Genomic DNA, 18,028 nt, shown 5'->3' with positions numbered 1-18,028 from the left:
GCGGGGTGACCGTGAGAATTGGGGCGACAGTTAGGGGAACATTCATTGCCGTGCTCTGCTGGCTAGCTGGTGGAGCACTCTGCGTGGTGGGAATATACGCACTGTTTGCGGGTGGCACTACTGACGGCCCGACCAGTAGCGGCGACCCTCCTAACGGTGGCGGCCCCGACTGAGCCCATACCTGACTCACCGGATCCCTTGATGCCGACCCTGGCAGAGGGACCGCCCCTTCCTGTGCAGCCGCCATGGTGTCTAAACGCTTTTGAAATATATTCATCAACCCCAACATATCGTCCATAGTCTTACCCATTTGGGCTAAGTCCGTCATTCCTGCCACTGTCTCATGTACCACGGTAGGTACGGCCACAATCTCGACTGGCGGCCCGGCTGGCCCGGCTGGCGCGGATTGGTTTGTTTTATTACAGCGTGCTGGTGCGGCTGGGAATTCCTTCCGTGTGCCCTTCCGTTTGCGGGTGGACCGGCGAGTCCCCTCTCCTGACGTGCCCGGGGCGTCCTCGGGGGTCGCAGGCCTACCAGCCTCTTCGAGCCGGCGCCCTTCGATGAAGCCTTGTGCCCAAGCTGGCCCCTTAGCCTGCGCGATCGCCAAGAATTCCGCCCATAGCCCATCTTGCGGCAACGCAGCGCAGTGAGAACTCATCGCGAATGCTCCTGCCCTTCCGGGTCCCTATGGATGAGAAAGTACACGAGTCTTACAACCCATTTCGTCGGGACGTACTCCCCGCCAGCACACCTGCAAAGAACCCGCGTTACACGCCGCATCGTTACCCGCCGACCTGTGCCACCCCGTATTACCTGCTGTTCCTTCACAGATAGCCGGTGACAATCCTCGCCCGTGATCCTCGCAATGGGCCGCTCCTTCAAGGCAGCCGCTGCCTGTCCCAACCCGCGGTCCTGAACGGAATCTGTAATACAACACTGTGTTATTTGCGCACAAACCCTCTTTACTAGTCCAGCACGCCACAAGATGACCGTTCTCCCGACGTACGCCAGTACGTGCATTACCTGCTACTGCTTAAATTCAGCCGCTGTCAATCCTTTCCCCTTTAATGGCTGCCACTTCCGGTATCTGAAAGAACAAACACTGTTATTCGCCGGCATATACACCTATGTACCAACCAACTTTAGTGTGCCTCCGAAACCAGCCGGCCCTGTAGCTCCTTAATCCCGAGGGCCACACAGCTCTTACTTTGCTCTTCTCAAACACCACATAATGACTTGTGTCCTATCACTGCCAGTAGCTCGTACCTTCTTAACGCGAGGCCTGTTGCATTGCAAATGCTGTGGCAACTGGGCGCGTTTCCACGCTGTATTGCACAAGTTATTTTTCCCGAACTGTCGCTCCGTGCTTATTCTTGTCTATTCAAACCACTACTTATAGTTTTCCCTTGACCTCAGTTACCTATATTGAGGTCATTCTTCCGCCTTCACTTTCCTATTTGTTATCTTTAATTGAATGTGTTTATTAGCTTAGCACGGGACGGCGTGCCAGCACCCATTGTTGTGACAGGATGGAGCAGGCATGATAAATCCCTCTGAGATAAAGGACACACTCTTTTGAACATTTACAAAGTGACCTTATTATTAACATTCCAACCCAAACCCACACTTTATGTTCTGTCACAAAGCACGACTCAACTTCCCCTGTCAACGTGGGTCTTGTGTTTATTTTACTACCTTATCGTTGCTCAGGGTTTAATGCAGCCAATTTAGCTGTCGGCCATGCTGGGAGACGTTCGACTTCCTCGCGAGCTCAATGCGGGGGCAGTGTATATTTGTATTACTATGTCTTCTTGGCTAATCTTACTGCCAAGAATTAAGTGCTGAATTATTACAAATGAATAGGGGGAGGCACGAACGGTGACCTTAAAGCCCAGGCGGTGCATGAACGGCTCTACGCTCAAACGCCGCTACGAAGTTTTCGTTACACCAAGTCGCACCTGGCACCGCATGCAGTCGGGTAAAGGCCGACCATGTGCTGTGCCAGCCACAGCCGTCGTCGAGGAAACATCTGGGCATCGCTGCTTGAGAGCGCATAACTTGTGGTATTCGAAGATGCCGGACGGCATGCTGTTATCCTGAACTGAACCTCTTATAACGACGGGTGAAGGAAGCTCCTTACTCTGTTTAACTTCCGTTAATTTCCAGACCACAAGAGGTACAGCAAAATGGAACGGAGAAATTACGAAAACAAGTAAACATTGGATGACGCTTCCTTATCAATAACTCTTGTTACATGATAACAGATATCCTAGGGAATTGTATACCGCCAGAATGCAGTCTCACCAACTGTCAAAGCTTAGCACAATAAGGGCAAGTTTATTGGAACACAGGGGACGCACTGAAACTCGCAGAGGACTAATTCACTTAGATGGCCCGTACGAATATTATATCCGAACCCCGATGGCACCAGATCGCTCGTGCCTTGTTATGGCGGCTGATACTCGTGGCCGGCAACGGCGGCGGGTACTCACGGCCAGAAATGGGTGAGGGGAAATTAAGAAACCGAGTAAATATTGGATGACGCTTCTTTATCAATAAACCTTTTTACATGACAACAGATATCCATCAGCTAGGGACACCGTGAGAGAATTGTATACCGCCAGAATGCAGTCTCACCAACTGTAAAAGCATTAGCGCAACAAGGGCAATTTTATTGAAAACACAGGGGACGCACTGAAACTCGCCGGGCACTAATTCACTTAGATGGCAAGTACGAATATTATAGCCGGACCCCGATGACCCAAGATCGCTCGTGCCTTGTTCTGGCGGCTGCGACTCGAGGCCGGCAATGGCGGCGGGTACTCACGGCCGGTAATGGGTGAGTGGGTCACGCTAAACCCCCCTGAATGATCAATTGAAATCCGCCTCAAAACAATGCAATCCCTTTGTCGGTTACTTGGATCTGCCCCGTTTTAATGTAGGGGTCATGGAGTTCGGAGATCTTTCCACTGATCAATTGAAATCCGCCTCAAAACAATGCAATCCCTTTGTCGGTTACTTGAATCTGCCCCGTTTTAATGCAGGGGTCATGGAGTTCGGAGATCTTTCCACTATCTACACTCCACCCGACCTTGATATTATTAATATGGCACGTCAACATGACATATAAAAAAGTCCCATCGACAGCAGGTAATCGACAAACGCGAGCTCGAACCACGATGGCCCCAGCTTGCTCGTGCCCTGTTGTGGTGGCTCCGCCTCGTGGCCGGCAATGGCGGCGGGTGCTCGCCACCAGCACGGCCAGTAACAGGTGAGAGGGTCTAGCTAGCTCTTGCTCGAGCCCTATTATGGTGGCTCCAACTCGTGGCCGTCAATGGCGGCGGGTGCTCGCAAACAGCATGGCCAGTATGGGTGAGAGGGTCCCGCTAAACCCCCCTGAATTATTAATTGACATCCACCTCCACACAATGAAACCCCCAGATCTATTACTAGAATCTGCCTTGTTTTAATCCAAGGGTCATTGAGTTCGAAGCTCGAGCCCTATTATGGTGGCTCCGACTCGTGGCCGTCAATGGCGGCGGGTGCTCGCAAACAGCACGGTCAGTAATGGGTGAGAGGGTCCCGCTAAACACCCTGAATTATTAATTGACATCCGCCTCAAAACAATGAAACCCCCAGATATATTACTAGAATCTGCCTCGTTTTAATCCAAGGGTCATGGAGTACGAAGGTCTTTCCACTTTATACGCTCCCCCGACCTTAATATTATTAATATGGCAGTGGCCTGCAATGGCGGCGGGTACTCACCAAAATCCTATTTAAGCCTCTTTTATTCAACATGACACGCTTTTTCCGCCAACCCTGACCTCGAACCCGGGGCTGACAATCGAGCCCAGTCACTGCCCCATTTAATGGTACCTCGTATGCCTGCGGCCAACGGAGGCAAACGGGGGCCGTGAAACGCGACCTTCGGGTCGATCGCTCTGTTTCTTTCCCTACATCCTGCAAGCATCCGGGCCAAGTTGCAGTTTGCACCCCACGTCCGACCGACGCACCTTAATCCGGCATTACCCTTTACCCAATCTCTCCCCAAAGTCGTTCTAAACTCGTCTCGGTCGGCGCGACCAGCAAACCCCGACCCCCCCCGTGATCAACATCACAGGGCCCAATCAACCTGAGCATGTCCAGGGATCGGGCCGGGGGGAGACCAGGCGGATGCAACGTACCTCTAAACCTCGACGAACAGCGCAGAGCAGCCAGAAACGCGACGGCAGGAAAGGCCGAGCCTCGCTGCCGCGCTACATTTAAACCCCTTAGGGCCGCCCCTCGCACCTGGCGGCCCGCGCCCATAGGACAAGCATGGAAGGGGGCGGGTCAGAGCTGGCGTGCGCGCGGAATGTGGGACTAAGATGCTGTCTTCGCTTAGCTCCCCTTCGCGTCGCGCGGCCAGCGGCATAGTCCTCGCTCTGACTTTCAAAGGAACTTCAAATATGCATGGCTTATTCGGCTTTGCCCGGCGGGGTGAGAATGGCGTTTGTCAGGCGTTCGTAAGGCGATCGGAAGGGGTGAGGCAATAGTTTATGGTTCAATGGTTTTCATGAAGTCTTCTTGATACGATGAAAGCAGGAAAGGGAAGCTTGTCAATAAGCAGACTTAAGACAAGGTGTGACTCCTAGAAAGAATGACTTGGAAACAACATACAGAAACTCACATATAAAAAGGCCCTGATGAGGCTTGAACTCATGACCCCTGGTTTACAAGACCAGTGCTCTGCCACTGAGCTACAAGGCCAGCCTGCCTGCATTATGTAAATCGCTTCATACATTCTTACTGCGGTATGAAGATATCTATGATTTTGAGACTCTGTATGGAAATGCAGTTGCATTTGAATGTCTACATGCGTGCACAAATTGAAGAGCATGCTTAAGACACTTTTCTTGGAAGTAGGAAAAACTCCATTTTGATTTGAGAACATAAGAGTATTCACATTTATGACCATACTGATAGCTCTAGTTAGTATGTCCACAATCAGTGACAGATAGAGAACTCACTTATTAGAAGTGATCTGTCTCTGTGGGGCAGACATATGTCAACAGTCATACACTTGAGATGTCTGAAACTTTAGGAGTAAGAGCTGCTTTCTTATCAGTCTATCTATCCAAACTGGTTAGAAGGCCAGGAGTGAGGGAAAGGCAATCCTCTGGACACTTCATGAAAGATCAAATTTCAATTAAGCACAAAACGCTTCCCTTAATTTGACATAATTGCCAAAATGGAATAGTCAGTTGGGCCCTTCTAGTGGATTATGGCTGTGTCTTGAAAGAGAGTGTAATTGTACTACGAGACATGCCCACCTTCAAAAGAGTGTCTAATGGCGTTCCGACGAAGGTGGGATTCGAACCCAAGCGTGCAGAGCACAATGGATTAGCAGTCCATCGCCTTAACCACTCGGCCACCTCGTCTGCCTTAGGTGACTATGTTTCATTTTTGAGGAAATTCTTACTATGTGCTAATTACAAATATTCATAAGTTTCTCCTAGACTGTGTCAGAACTGGCAAATGTATGTGGTGTTCAATAGACAGAGCACATGATATAGCAGAATTATCAAATCTGTTCCTTTAGGACTGTAGTTTTTAATAGTCATGATAACATGCTAGCATGTGAGTCGATCTTGCACAGTGAATAAGGGAGCAGTGCCAGTATCTACTTGGTCAGCTCTAGATGGCTCAACTTGGGAGATATGAGAACAGTGAGCTCCAGTGGCGCAATAGGTTAGCGCGCGGTACTTATACAGCAGTACTTGCATTGAGGCATGCCGAGGTTGTGAGTTCGAGCCTCACCAATCAATCAATCAATCATCGCATTTATATAGTGCACTACTCACCCAGAGGGTCTCAAGGCGCTGGGGGAGGGGGGTTTGCTACTGCTCAAACAGCCAGGTCTTGAGTTGCTTCCTGAAGGCGTGGTGGTCCTGGGTCAGGCGGAGCTGGGTCAGGCGGAGGTGGGTGGGGAGGGAGTTCCATGTCTTGGCGGCGAGGTAGGAGAAGGACCGTCCTCCTGTGGTGGCTCTTCGGATGTGGGGGACGGCGGCGAGGGCGTGGCTGGTCGATCGAAGCTGGCGTTTGGGAGCGTAGAAGTTGAGGCGGCTGTTGAGGTATCCTGGGCCTTGGTTGTGTAGGGCTTTGTGTGCGTGGGTGAGGAGACGGAAGGTGATTCTCTTGTTGACCGGGAGCCAGTGCAGGTCTCTCAGGTGTCCGGAGATGTGGCTGCGACGGTGGATGTTCAGGATGAGTCGTGCTGAGGCGTTCTGGATCCGCTGGAGTCTCTTCTGGAGTTTGGCCGTGGTTCCGGCATAGAGGGAGTTGCCGTAGTCCAGACGGCTGGTGACGAGGGCCTGGGTGACCGTCTTCCTGGTCTCGGTGGGGATCCACCGGAAGATCTTACGTAGCATGCGCAGGATGTTGAAGCACGACGAGGAGACGGCGTTGTCTTGTCTGGTCATGGAGAGGGAAGAGTCCAGGATGAAGCCCAGGTTGCGTGCATGGTCTGTTGGTTTGGGTGCGCTGCCTAGGGTGGGGGGCCACCAGGAGTCGTTCCAAGCGGCGGGTGAGGATCCCAGGATGAGGACTTCCGTCTTGTCCGAGTTCAGTTTCAGGCGGCTGTTCTTCATCCATTCGGCTACCTCTTTCATCCCTTCGTGAAGGTTGGCTCTGGCGGTGGCGGGGTCGTTGGTGAGGGAGAGGATCAGCTGGGTGTCGTCGGCGTAGGAGATGATGCTGAGGTTGTGCTGGCATGCGATGTCTGCGAGGGGGCTCATGTAGACGTTGAAGAGGGTTGGACTGAGCGAGAAGCCTTGAGGAACGCCGCAGATGACTTCGGTGGCTTCAGATCTGAACGGAGGGAGGCGGACTCTCTGTGTCCTTCCGGCGAGGAAGGAGATGATCCACTCCAGTGCCTTCTCCTGGACTCCGACGTTGCTGAGGCGTTGTACTAGGGTACGGTGGCAGACAGTGTCGAAGGCTGCGGAGAGGTCGAGGAGGATGAGGGCCGCTGTTTCTCCGTTGTCGAGCAGCGCTCGGATGTCATCGGTGGCTGCGATCAGGGTGGTCTCGGTGCTGTGGTTGGCCCGGAAGCCACACTGCGAGGGGTCGAGGGATCCGTTCGTCTCGAGGAAGGCGGCCAGCTGCTTGTTGACGGTCTTCTCGATGACTTTTGCAGGAAACGGGAGCAGTGAGATGGGGCGGTAGTTCTTGAGGTCGGTGGGGTCGTCCGATGGCTTCTTGAGTAGGGCGCTGAGTTCGGCGTGCTTCCAGCTCTCCGGGAAGGTAGCGGTGTCGAAGGAGGTGTTGATGATGTCCCGCAGGTGGGGTGCGATGACAGCGTCGGCCTTGTTGAAGACGTGGTGAGGGCAGGGGTCGGTCGGAGATCCGGAGTGGATGGAGTTCATTGTGCGTACGGTGTCTTCGGTGCTGATCGGAGTCCAGGCGCGGAGGGTGGTGGTGGGGGGCGGTGGTTCGGTCGTGGCGTTCGTCGGTTGAGTGCTGAAGCTGTTGTGTATGTCCGCGATCTTGTTGTGGAAGTAGGAGGCGAGGGAGTTGCAGAGGTCTTGCGAAGGGGTGATGTCGTTGATTCCGGCGATATCACCAGGAGCAGCTTACTGGTTTTTCATAAACCATTTCACTAAAAGTAAAGATTAAACTCAGGGTAAAGACGGCCATTGTAGAGAGTCTTTACTTCTTTTCAGGATCTGGGTGTCCGACTCTACCAGGTGCAAATATCACAATCCTATTCGATGCTCCTTATAAACATTCCATGATGTGCCGTCTTGCATAGCATGCAAACACCACATCAGTGCATTTCAAAATACATTTGTAGAATAATAAATATGATGAAAACATTGTTGTCACGGGATAACCATATACTGAGGAGCTGCAAACAGTGCTGTATCAGCTACTTACAATACAATTTAACTGAAAGACATATCAAAAGAAGAGCGTCATCATATTAATGTTTCTAGTCAACATAAGAGTAGCACCATAGCAGCTTATGGTGCTTTCTGCTCAGATTGTGCCTCCAATCCCACATTGATTTTTTAATTCTTTGCAGTTTAAAAAAACAATTCATGCTCAAAGTTAACTTTTTAAAACCATTCAACCTATTACATTTATTTCTCTAACTTGTGAATTTGGTCCATGTTCTCTTTTCCTCATCTCCATCACGATACTCCTTATCCCGAAATCAGGTTCACTTCTTTATCCAGCCCACCCATCCAAGGTCACCAAATCTATGAAGCGATTCTGCTTTTTCTCACATTCTCTCTATGTACAAGATACCTTGTATCATTTGAATGGACAGCAGGAGAGTCGGATATTTATGGTTAGTGGGGGTGGGGTTTTGAAGATTAACCTCATTTGACTAAGAGCCAGGGCATCTGGGAGGAAAAGTATTTTAAGGGGGATGAAGTTCACATCTTCTTGGTGAAATTTCTAGATCCTTATTTCATCCTTTCTGTGGATGCAGACTCAGTCGGAACAGAGGTCATAGTCCTCGCTCTGACTTTCAAAGGAACTTCAAATATGCATGGCTTATTTGGCTTTGCCCGGCAGGGCTTGCCCGGCGGGGTGAGAATGGCGTTTGTCAGGCGATCGGAAGGGGTGAGGCAATAGTTTATGGTTCAATGGTTTTCATGAAGTCTTCTTGATACGATGAAAGCAGGAAAGGGAAGCTTGTCATTAAGCAGACTTAAGACAAGGTGTGACTCCTAGAAAGAATGACTTGGAAACAACCTACAGAAACTCACATATAAAAAGGCCCTGATGAGGCTTGAACTCATGACCCCTGGTTTACAAGACCAGTGCTCTGCCACTGAGCTACAAGGCCAGCCTGCCTGCAGTAAGTAAATCGCTTCATGTATTCTTACTGCGGTATGAAGATATCTATGATTTTGAGACTCTGTATGGAAATGCAGTTGCATTTTAATGTCTACATGCGTGCACAAATTGAAGAGCATGCTTAAGACACTTTTCTTGGAAGTAGGAAAAACTCCATTTTGATTTGAGAACATAAGAGTATTCACATTTATGACCATACTGATAGCTCTAGTTAGTATGTCCGCAATCAGTGACAGATAGAGAACTCACTTATTAGAAGTGATCTGTCTCTGTGGGGCAGACATATGTCAACAGTCATACACTTGAGATGGCTGAAACTTTAGGAGTAAGAGCTGCTTTCTTATCAGTCTATCTATCCAAACTGGTTAGAAGGCCAAGAGTGAGGGAAAGGCAATCTTCTGGACACTTCATGAAATATCTAATTTCAATTAAGCACAAAACACTTCCCTTAATTTGACATAATTGCCAAAATGGAATAGTCAGTTGGGCCCTTCTAGTGGATTATGGCTGTGTCTTGAAAGAGAGTGTAATTGTACTACGAGACATGCCCACCTTCAAAAGAGTGCCTGATGGCGTTCCGACGAAGGTGGGATTGGAACCCACGCGTGCAGAGCACAATGGATTAGCAGTCCATCGCCTTAACCACTCGGCCACCTCGTCTGCCTTAGGTGACTACGTTTCATTTTTGAGGAAATTCTTACTATGTGCTAATTACAAATATTCATAAGTTTCTCCTAGACCAGGGGTGCCCAAACCTGTCCTGGCGGGCCGTATCCATGCCAGATTTTTGGGATATCCCCATCTGCTGATCACGGTTCGATCCCCGGCGCCGGCGGCAGATCAGAGTGCCCAGGACGGGGTCCATGTGACCCGGGCAGTCCTATCCCCTGGGTGTACGTGGTTGTCCGACATGTCGGTCGGATGTGCTTTTACGTACCGGATCGGAATCGGCCCCCATAAAATCGTACGTAAAGTATATAGCAAATCAACCTGAAATCTGCTGGGTCAGAAAGGGCTCGATTCCGATCCGTGTCGGAAGGTTAGGAGTCCGTACGAATTTGTCGGGACGGCATGGCAGAGTGCCCGGGATGGGCTCCATGGCTCTTGGCCAGTCGTCCCCCGGGCGTCCGGGGCTCCATCCAGGCCGACGGCATGGCAGAGTGCCCGGGACGGGCTCCATGGCTCTTGGGCATTCGTCCCCCGGGCGTCCAGGGCTCCATCCAGGCTGACGGCATGGCAGAGTGCCCGGGACGGGCTCCATGCGTCCCGGGCATTCGTCCCCCGGGCGCCCGGGGCTACATCCAGGCTGACGGTATGGCAGAGTGCCCGGGTCAGGCTCCATGGTTTTCACGGTGGTCCTCCCCTGGGTGTCAGGGGGCTCCTGGCCGACGGCATGGAAAAGTGCCCAGGACGGGCTCCATGCGTCCCGGGCATTCGTCCCCCGGGCGCCCGGGGCTCCATCCAGGCCGACGGCATGGCAGAGTGCCCGGGTCGGGCTCCATGGTTTCCAGGGTGGTCCTCCCCAGGGTGTCGGGGCGCTCCAGGCCGACGGCATGAAAAAGTGCCCAGGACGGGCTCCATGCGTCCTGGGCATTCGTCCCGGGACGGGGACGGGGACGGGGTGGGGAAGAGTCCAGGCGGCTTCACCTCCATGCCCGGCCATCTGATCGCCCAGATTTCCTCGGCCATCTGGTTGCCCGCAACGCTTTCCTATGGGGGGGGGGACCAGATGGCCGAACTTCCCTGGAAGTCCCGATGAGGTGCCATTCGCCTCCCGGATCCCAGCGAGGGCTCCATGAGGTCGGGTTCTTTCACGCCTTGGGTCCCCTCTGTCACCTCGCGTGCACAGATTGCAAGAAAGGGGGGTAATTTCCCTCCGGATTACTAGGGGCAGGGTACGCCCAGACACCCCTCCAGGGCTGGTGGTTCTCTGCCATGGGGACCAAATAGGCTATGCCTGGGCAACACCTCCCTAGGCCACCCCGGGCTTCCTTCCTCCAGGCCAACTGCATGTCAAATTGCCCAGGACGGGCTCCATGGCTCTTGGGCAGTCGTCCCCCGGGCGTCCGGGGCTCCATCCAGGCCGACGGCATGGCAGAGTGCCCGGGACGGGTTCCATGCGTCCCGGGCCTTCGTCCCCCGGGCGTCCGGGGCTCCATCCAGGCTGACAGCATGGCAGAGTGCCCGGGTCGGGCTCCATGGTTTTCAGGGTGGTCCTCCCCTGGGTGTCGGGGCGCTCCAGGCCAATGGCATGGAAAAGTGCCCAGGACGGCATCCATGCGTCCCGGGCATTCGTCCCCCGGGCGTCCGGGGCTCCATCCAGGCTGACGGCATGGGAGAGTGCCCGGGTCGGGCTCCATGGTTTTCAGGGTGGTCCTCCCCTGGGTGTCGGGGCGCTCCAGGCCAATGGCATGGAAAAGTGCCCAGGACGGGCTCCATGCGTCCCGGGCATTCGTCCCGGGATGGGGACGGGGACAGGGTCGGGAGAGTCCAGGCGGCTTCACTTCCGTGTCCAGCCATCTGATCGCCCGGATTCCCTCGGCCATCTGGTCGCCCGGATCCCCTCGGGCATCTGGTCGCCCGCAACGCTTTCCTATGGGGCGACCAGATGGCCGAACTTCCCTGGAAGTCCCGATGAGGTGCCATTCGCCGCCCGGATCCCAGCGAGAGCTCCAGGAGGTCGGGTACATTCGCGCCTTGGGTCCCCTCTGTCACCTCGCGTGCATAGATTACAAGAAAAGGGGGTAATTTTCCTCCGGATTACTAGGGAGAAGGGTACGCCCGGACACCCCTCCGAGGCTGGTGGTTCTCTGCCATGGGGACCAGATGGGCTATGCCTGGGCAACACCTCCCTAGGCCACCCGGGGCTTCCTTCCTCCAGGCCAACTGCATGTCAAATTGCCCAGGACGGGCTCCATGGCTCCTGGGCAGTCGTCCCCCGGGCGTCCGGGGCTCCATCTAGGCTGACGGTATGGAAGAGTGCCCAGGTCGGGCTCCATGGTTTTCACGGTGGTCCTCCCCTGGGTGTCTGGGGGCTCCAGGCCAAATGCATGGAAAAGTGCCCAGGACGGGCTCCATGCGTCCAGGGCATTCGTCCCCTGGGCGTTCGGGGCTCCATGTAGGCTGACGGTATGGCAGAGTGCCTAGGTCGGGCTCCATGGTTTTCACGGTGGTCCTCCCCTGGGTGTCTGGGGGGGCTCCATGCCGAAGGCACGGAAAAGTGCCCAGGACGGGCTCCATGCGTCCCGGGCATTCGTCCCCCGGGCGTCCGGGGCTCCATCGAGGCTGACGGCATGACAGAGTGCCCGGGTCGGGCTCCATGGGTCCCGGGCAGCCCTCCCCCGGGCGTCCGAGGCTCCCACCACCAGGCCGACGGCATGTCAAAGTGCCCAGGACGGGCTCCATGAGTCCGGGACAGTCCTCCCCCGGGCGTCCGGGACACCCATCTCCAGGAGGCCAACGGCATTGGCAAAGTACCCAGGACGGGCTCCATGGGTCCCGGGCAGACCTCCCTCGGGCGTCCGGGGCACCCATCTCCATGAGGCCAACGGCATTGGCAAAGTACCCAGGACGGGCTCCATGGGTCCCGGGCAGACCTCCCCCGGGCGTCCGGGGCACCCATCTCCACGAGGCCAACGGCATTGGCAAAGTACCCGGGAAGGGCTCCATGGGTCCCGGGTAGGCCTCCCCCGGGCGTCCAGGGCACCCATCTCCACGAGGCCAACGGCATTGGCAAAGTACCCGGGAAGGGCTCCATGGGTCCCGGGTAGACCTCCCCCGGGCGTCCGGGGCACCCATCTCCATGAGGCCAACGGCATCGGCAAAGTACCCAGGACGGGCTCCATGGGTCCCGGGCAGACCTCCTCCCGGGCGTCCGGGGCTCCCACCTCCAAGCCGACGGAATGTCAAAGTACCCAGGACGGGCTCCATGGGTCCCGGGCAGCTTCCCCCCGGGCGTCCGGGGCACCCACCTCCAGGCCGACGGCATGTCAAAGTACCCAGGACGGGCTCCACGGGTCCCGGGCATTCCTCCCCCAGGTCGTCCGGGCCCTAGAGCTCCGGTGGTCCAACCTGCGCCTGAGGCCCAGCCGGGGTCCAAGAGCCCTGCCTTGCGTGGGCAGGCAGTCAGGAACCCTACCGCGAAGGCTTGGGATGGATGGGGAGCTGGGAGTCCTTTCGATCCCGGCCCTCTGGTCGCCCGCGATGCTTTCCAATGGGGCGACCAGATGGCCGGGCTTCCCTGGAAGTCCCGATGAGGTGCCATTCGGCTCCCGGATCCCAGCTAGGGCTCCATGAGGTCGGGTTCTTTTACGCCTTGGGTCCCCTCTGTCACCTCGCGTGCACGGATTGCAAGAAAGGGGGGTAATTTCCCTCCGGATTACAAGGGGCAGGGTACGCCCGGACACCTCTCCAGGGCTGGTGGTTCTCTGCCCGGGGGACCAGATGAGATATGCCTGGGCAACACCTCCCCCGGGCGTCTGGGGGCTCCATTCTCCGGGCCAACGGCATGGCTCAATGCCCAGGACGGGCTCCACGTGTCCCGGACAGACCTCCCCTGGGCGTCCGGGGCACCCATCTCCAGGAGGCCAACGGGATGGCAAAGTACCCAGGAAGGGCTCCACGAGTCCCGGGCAGCCTTCCCCCGGGCGTCCGTGGCTCCCACCTCCAGGCCGACGGCATGTCACACTGCCCAGGACGGGCTCCATGGGCCCCGGACAGACCTCGCCCGGGCGTCCGGGGCACCCATCTCCAGGAGGCCAACGGGATGGCAAAGTACCCGGGAAGGGCTCCACGGGGCCCGGGCAGCCTTCCCCCGGGCGTCCAGGGCTCCCACCTCCAGGCCGACGGCATGTCACACTGCCCAGGACGGGCTCCATGGGCCCCGGACAGACCTCCCCCGGGCGTCCGGGGCACCCATCTCCAGGAGGCCAACGGGATGGCAGAGTAACCGGGAAGGGCTCCATGGGTCCCGGGCAGCCCTCCCCCGGGCGTCCGGGGCTCCCACCTCCAGGACGATGGCATGTCAAAGTGCCCAGGGCGGGCTCCACGGGCCCCGGGCAGCCCTCCCCCCGGGCGTTCGGGGCACACATCTCCAGGAGGCCAACGGCGTTGCAAAGTACCCGGAAAGGGCTCCACGGGTACCGGGCAGTCCTCCCCCCGGGCGTCCGGGGCACCCATCTCCATGAGGCCAACGGCATTGGCAAAGTACCTGGGAAGGGCTCCACGGGTCCCGACCAGGCTTCCCACGGGCGTCCCGGGCACCCTCCTCCAGGCCGACGGCATGTCAAAGTGTCCAGGACGGGCTCCATGGGTCCCTGGCAGCCCGCTCCCGGGCGTCCGGGGCTCCCACCTCCAGGCCGACGGCATGTCAAAGAGCCCAGGACGGGATCCACGGGTACCGGGCAGTCCTCCCCCGGGCGTCCGGGGCTCCCATCTCCAGGCCAACGGCATGGCTCAATGCCCAGGACGGGCTCCATGGGTCCCGCGCAGGCCTCCCCCGGGCGTCCGGGGCAACCATCTCCATGAGGCCAACAGCATTGGCAAAGTACCCGGGAAGGGCTTCACGGGTCCCGGGCAGGCCTCCGCCGGGTGTCCAGGGCACCCACCTCCAGGCCGACGGCATGTAAAAGTGCCCAGGACGGGCTCCATGGGTCCCGGGCAGCCCGCCCCCGGGCATCTGGGGCACCCATCTCCAGGAGGCCAACGGCGTTGCAAAGTACCCGGGAAGGGCTCCACAGGTACCGGGCAGTCCTCCCCCGGGCGTCCGGGGGCTCCCTTCTCCAGGCCAACGGCATGGTTCAATGCCCAGGACGGGACGTCAAGTGGCCAGGACGGGCTCCATGCGTCCCGGGCATTCGTCCCGGGACGGGGACGGGGTGGGGAAGAGTCCAGGCGGCTTCACCTCCATGCCCGGCCATCTGATCGCCCAGATTCCCTCGGCCATCTGGTCGCCCGGATCCCCTCGGGCATCTGGTCACCCGCAACGCTTTCCTATGGGGGGGGACCAGATGGCCGAACTTCCCTGGAAGTCTTAATGAGGTGCCATTCGCCTCCCGGATCCCAGCGAGGGCTCCATGAGGTCGGGTTCTTTCACGCCTTGGGTCCCCTCTGTCACCTCGCGTGCACAGATTGCAAGAAAGGGGGGTAATTTGCCTCCGGATTACTATGGGGCAGGGTATGCCCGGACACCCCTCCAGGGTTGGTGGTTCTCTGCCATGGGGACCAGATAGGATATGCCTGAGCAACAACTCCCTAGGCCACCCGGGGCTTCCTTCCTCCAGGCCAACTGCATGTCAAATTGCTCAGGACGGGCTCCATGGCTCTTGGGCAGTCGTCCCCCGGGCGTCCGGTGCTCCATCCAGGCCGACGGCATGGCAGAGTGCCCGGGACAGGCTCCATGCGTCCCGGGCCTTCGTCCCCCTGGGCGTCCGGGGCTCCATCCAGGCTGACGGCATGGCAGAGTGCCCGGGTCGGGCTCCATGGTTTCCACGGTGGTCCTCCCCTGGGTGTCGGGGCGCTCCAGGCTGACGGCATGGCAGAGTGCCCGGGACGGGCTCCATGCGTCCCGGGCATTCGTCCCCCGGGCGTCCGGGGCTCCATCCGGGCTGACGGCATGTCAGAGTGCCCAGGACGGGCTCCACGGGTCCCGGGCGTCCAGGGCTCCCTTTCCCCGGGCCAACGGCTTGTCAGAGTGCCCAGGACGGGCTCCACGGGCCCCGGGCGTCCGGGGCTCCCTTCACCGGGCCAGTGGCATGTCAGAGTGCCCAGGACGGGCTCCACGGGCCCCGGTCATCCGGGGCACCCTTCCCCGGGCCAGCGGCATGTCAGAGTGCCCAGGACCAGTTCCACGGGTCCCGGGCAGTCCTCCCCCGGGCGTCCGGGGCTCCCTTCCCCGGGCCAAAGCATTTCAGAGTGCCCAGGACGGGCTCCACTGGTCCCGGGCGTCCAGGGCTCCCTTCCCCGGGCCAACGGCTTGTCAGAGTGCCCAAGACGGGCTCCACGGGCCCCGGGTGTCCGGGGCTCCCTTCCCCGGGCCAGCGGCATGTCAGAGTGCCCAGGACCAGTTCCACGGGTCCCGGGCAGTCCTCCCCCGGGCGTCCGGGGCTCCCTTCCCCGGGCCAAAGCATTTCAGAGTGCCCAGGACGGGCTCCACGGGTCCCGGACGTCCGGGGCTCCCTTCCCTGGGCCAACGGCATACAGGAAAGGAGTGCCCAGGACGGGCTCCACAGGTCCCGGTCATCTGGGGCTCCCTTCCCCGGGCCAACGGCTTGTCAGAGTGCCAAGGACAGGCTCCACGGGTCCCGGTCGTCTGGGGCTCCCTTCCCCGGGCCAACAGCTTGTCAGAGTGCCCAGGACGGGCTCCACGGGTCCCGGGCAGTCCTCCCCCGGGCCAACAGCAGGTCAGAGTGCCCAGGACGGGCTCCACGGGTCCCGGGCAGCCCGCCCCCCCGGGCGTTCGGGGCACCCATCTCCAGGAGGCCAACGGCGTTGCAAAGTACCCGGGAAGGGCTCCACGGGTACCGGGCAGTCCTCCCCCGGGCGTCCGGGGGCTCCCTTCTCCAGGCCAATGGCATGGTTCAATGCCCAGGACGGGCTCCATGTGTCCCGGACAGACCTCCCCCGGGCGTCCGGGGCACCCATCTCCAGGCCAACGGCATGGCTCAATGCCCAGGACGGGCTCCATGGGTCCGGGGAGGCGTCCCATGCGCCTCCGGGCTTGGGAGCCCCGGCTGTGTCCAGGGGCCCAGCCGGGCCCCGGGTCGGGTGCTCCGGCCCTGGTCCCTGTCTCCCAGCCTACCGCACTGCCAAGGGCCTAGGAAGGGGTTCCGTTGTGCCCGGGGAGCCTCCCCTTGCTTGTCTGGGTTCAGGAGCTCTGTCCGGGGCCCCTAGGGGCCCGGGGGAGGGCGGCCTCCCCACCCCGGGCTCTGTCCTTGGTCCTGATGCGTGGCAGGGTGCCCGGGACGGGGTCCGGAGGGACCGGGGAGGCGTCCCATGCACCTCCGGGCTTGGGAGCCCCGGCTGCGTCCAGGGGCCCGGCCGGGCCCCGGGTCGGGTGCTCCGGCCCTGGGCCCTGTCTCCCAGCCTGCCGCACTGCCAAGCGCCCGGGAAGGGGTTCCGATGTGCCCGGGGAGCCTCCCCTTGCTTGGCTGGTTCAGGAGCAGTGGCTAGGGCCCCTGAGGGAACGGGGAGGGCGGCCTCCCCACCCCGGGCTCTGTCCTTGGTCCTGCTGCGTGGCAGGGTGCAAGGGACGGGGTCCGGAGGGACCGGGGAGGCGTCCCATGCGCCTCCGGGCTTGGGAGCCCCGGCTGGGTCCAGGTGCCCGGGCGGGCCCCGGGTCGGGTGCTCCGGCCCTGGTCCCTGTCTCCCAAGCTACCGCACTGCCAAGGGCCTAGGAAGGGGTTCCGTTGTGCCCGGGGAGCCTCCCCTTGCTTGTCTGGGTTCAGGAGCTCTGTCCGGGGCCCCTAGGGGCCCGGGGGAGGGCGGCCTCCCCACCCCGGGCTCTGTCCTTGGTCCTGCTGCGTGGCAGGGTGCCCAGGACGGGGTACGGAGGGACCGGGGAGGCGTCCGATGCACCTCCGGGCTTGGGAGCCCCGGCTGCGTCCAGGGGCCCGGCCGGGCCCCGGGTCGGGTGCTCCGGCCCTGGGCCCTGTCTCCCAGCCTGCCGCACTGCCAAGGGCCCGGGAAGGGGTTCCGATGTGCCCGGGGAGCCTCCCCTTGCTTGGCTGGGTTCAGGAGCAGTGGCTAGGGCCCCTGAGGGCCCGGGGAGGGCGGCCTCCCCACCCCGGGCTCTGTCCTTGGTCCTGCTGCGTGGCAGGGTGCCCGGGACGGGGTCCGGAGGGACCGGGGAGGCGTCCCATGCGCCTCCGGGCTTGGGAGCCCCGGCTGGGTCCAGGGGCCCGGGCGGGCCCCGGATCGGGTGCTCCGGCCCTGGGCCCTGTCTCCCAGCCTGCCGCACTGCCAAGGGCCCGGAAAGGGGTTCCGATGTGCCCGGGGAGCCTCCCCTTGCTTGTCTGTGTTCAGGAGCTCCATCCGGGGCCCCTGAGGGCCCGGGGATGGCGGCCTCCCCACCCCGGGCTCCGTCCTGGGTCCTGGCGCGTGGCAGGGTGCCCGGGACGGGGTCCGGCGTGCCAGGGGAGGCTCGCCCTGCGCCTCCGGGCCTGGGAGCCCCGGCTGG

At 59.3% G+C, this 18,028-nt stretch overlaps 4 non-coding genes across 4 annotated transcripts; all 4 read right to left on the bottom strand.

Annotated features, from left to right (window-relative positions):
- Nucleotides 1-4,680: 4,680 nt before the first annotated feature.
- Nucleotides 4,681-4,752, bottom strand: TRNAT-UGU (transfer RNA threonine (anticodon UGU)). Its single transcript has one exon. It is a non-coding gene; the product is annotated as a tRNA-Thr (tRNA).
- Nucleotides 4,753-5,341: 589 nt separating this feature from the next.
- TRNAS-GCU (transfer RNA serine (anticodon GCU)) lies at nt 5,342-5,423 on the bottom strand. The gene has a single exon. It is a non-coding gene; the product is annotated as a tRNA-Ser (tRNA).
- Nucleotides 5,424-8,770: 3,347 nt separating this feature from the next.
- TRNAT-UGU (transfer RNA threonine (anticodon UGU)) lies at nt 8,771-8,842 on the bottom strand. Its single transcript has one exon. It is a non-coding gene; the product is annotated as a tRNA-Thr (tRNA).
- A 589-nt stretch (nt 8,843-9,431) lies between these two features.
- Nucleotides 9,432-9,513, bottom strand: TRNAS-GCU (transfer RNA serine (anticodon GCU)). The gene has a single exon. It is a non-coding gene; the product is annotated as a tRNA-Ser (tRNA).
- Nucleotides 9,514-18,028: the final 8,515 nt, after the last annotated feature.

The sequence above is a fragment of the Lissotriton helveticus genome, chromosome 5_1 (genome assembly GCF_964261635.1).
Source record: "Lissotriton helveticus chromosome 5_1, aLisHel1.1, whole genome shotgun sequence".
Taxonomy (NCBI): domain Eukaryota; kingdom Metazoa; phylum Chordata; class Amphibia; order Caudata; family Salamandridae; genus Lissotriton; species Lissotriton helveticus.
The sequence above is the reverse complement of the archived record's forward strand: the minus strand, read 5'-3'. Positions and strand labels throughout refer to the sequence as shown.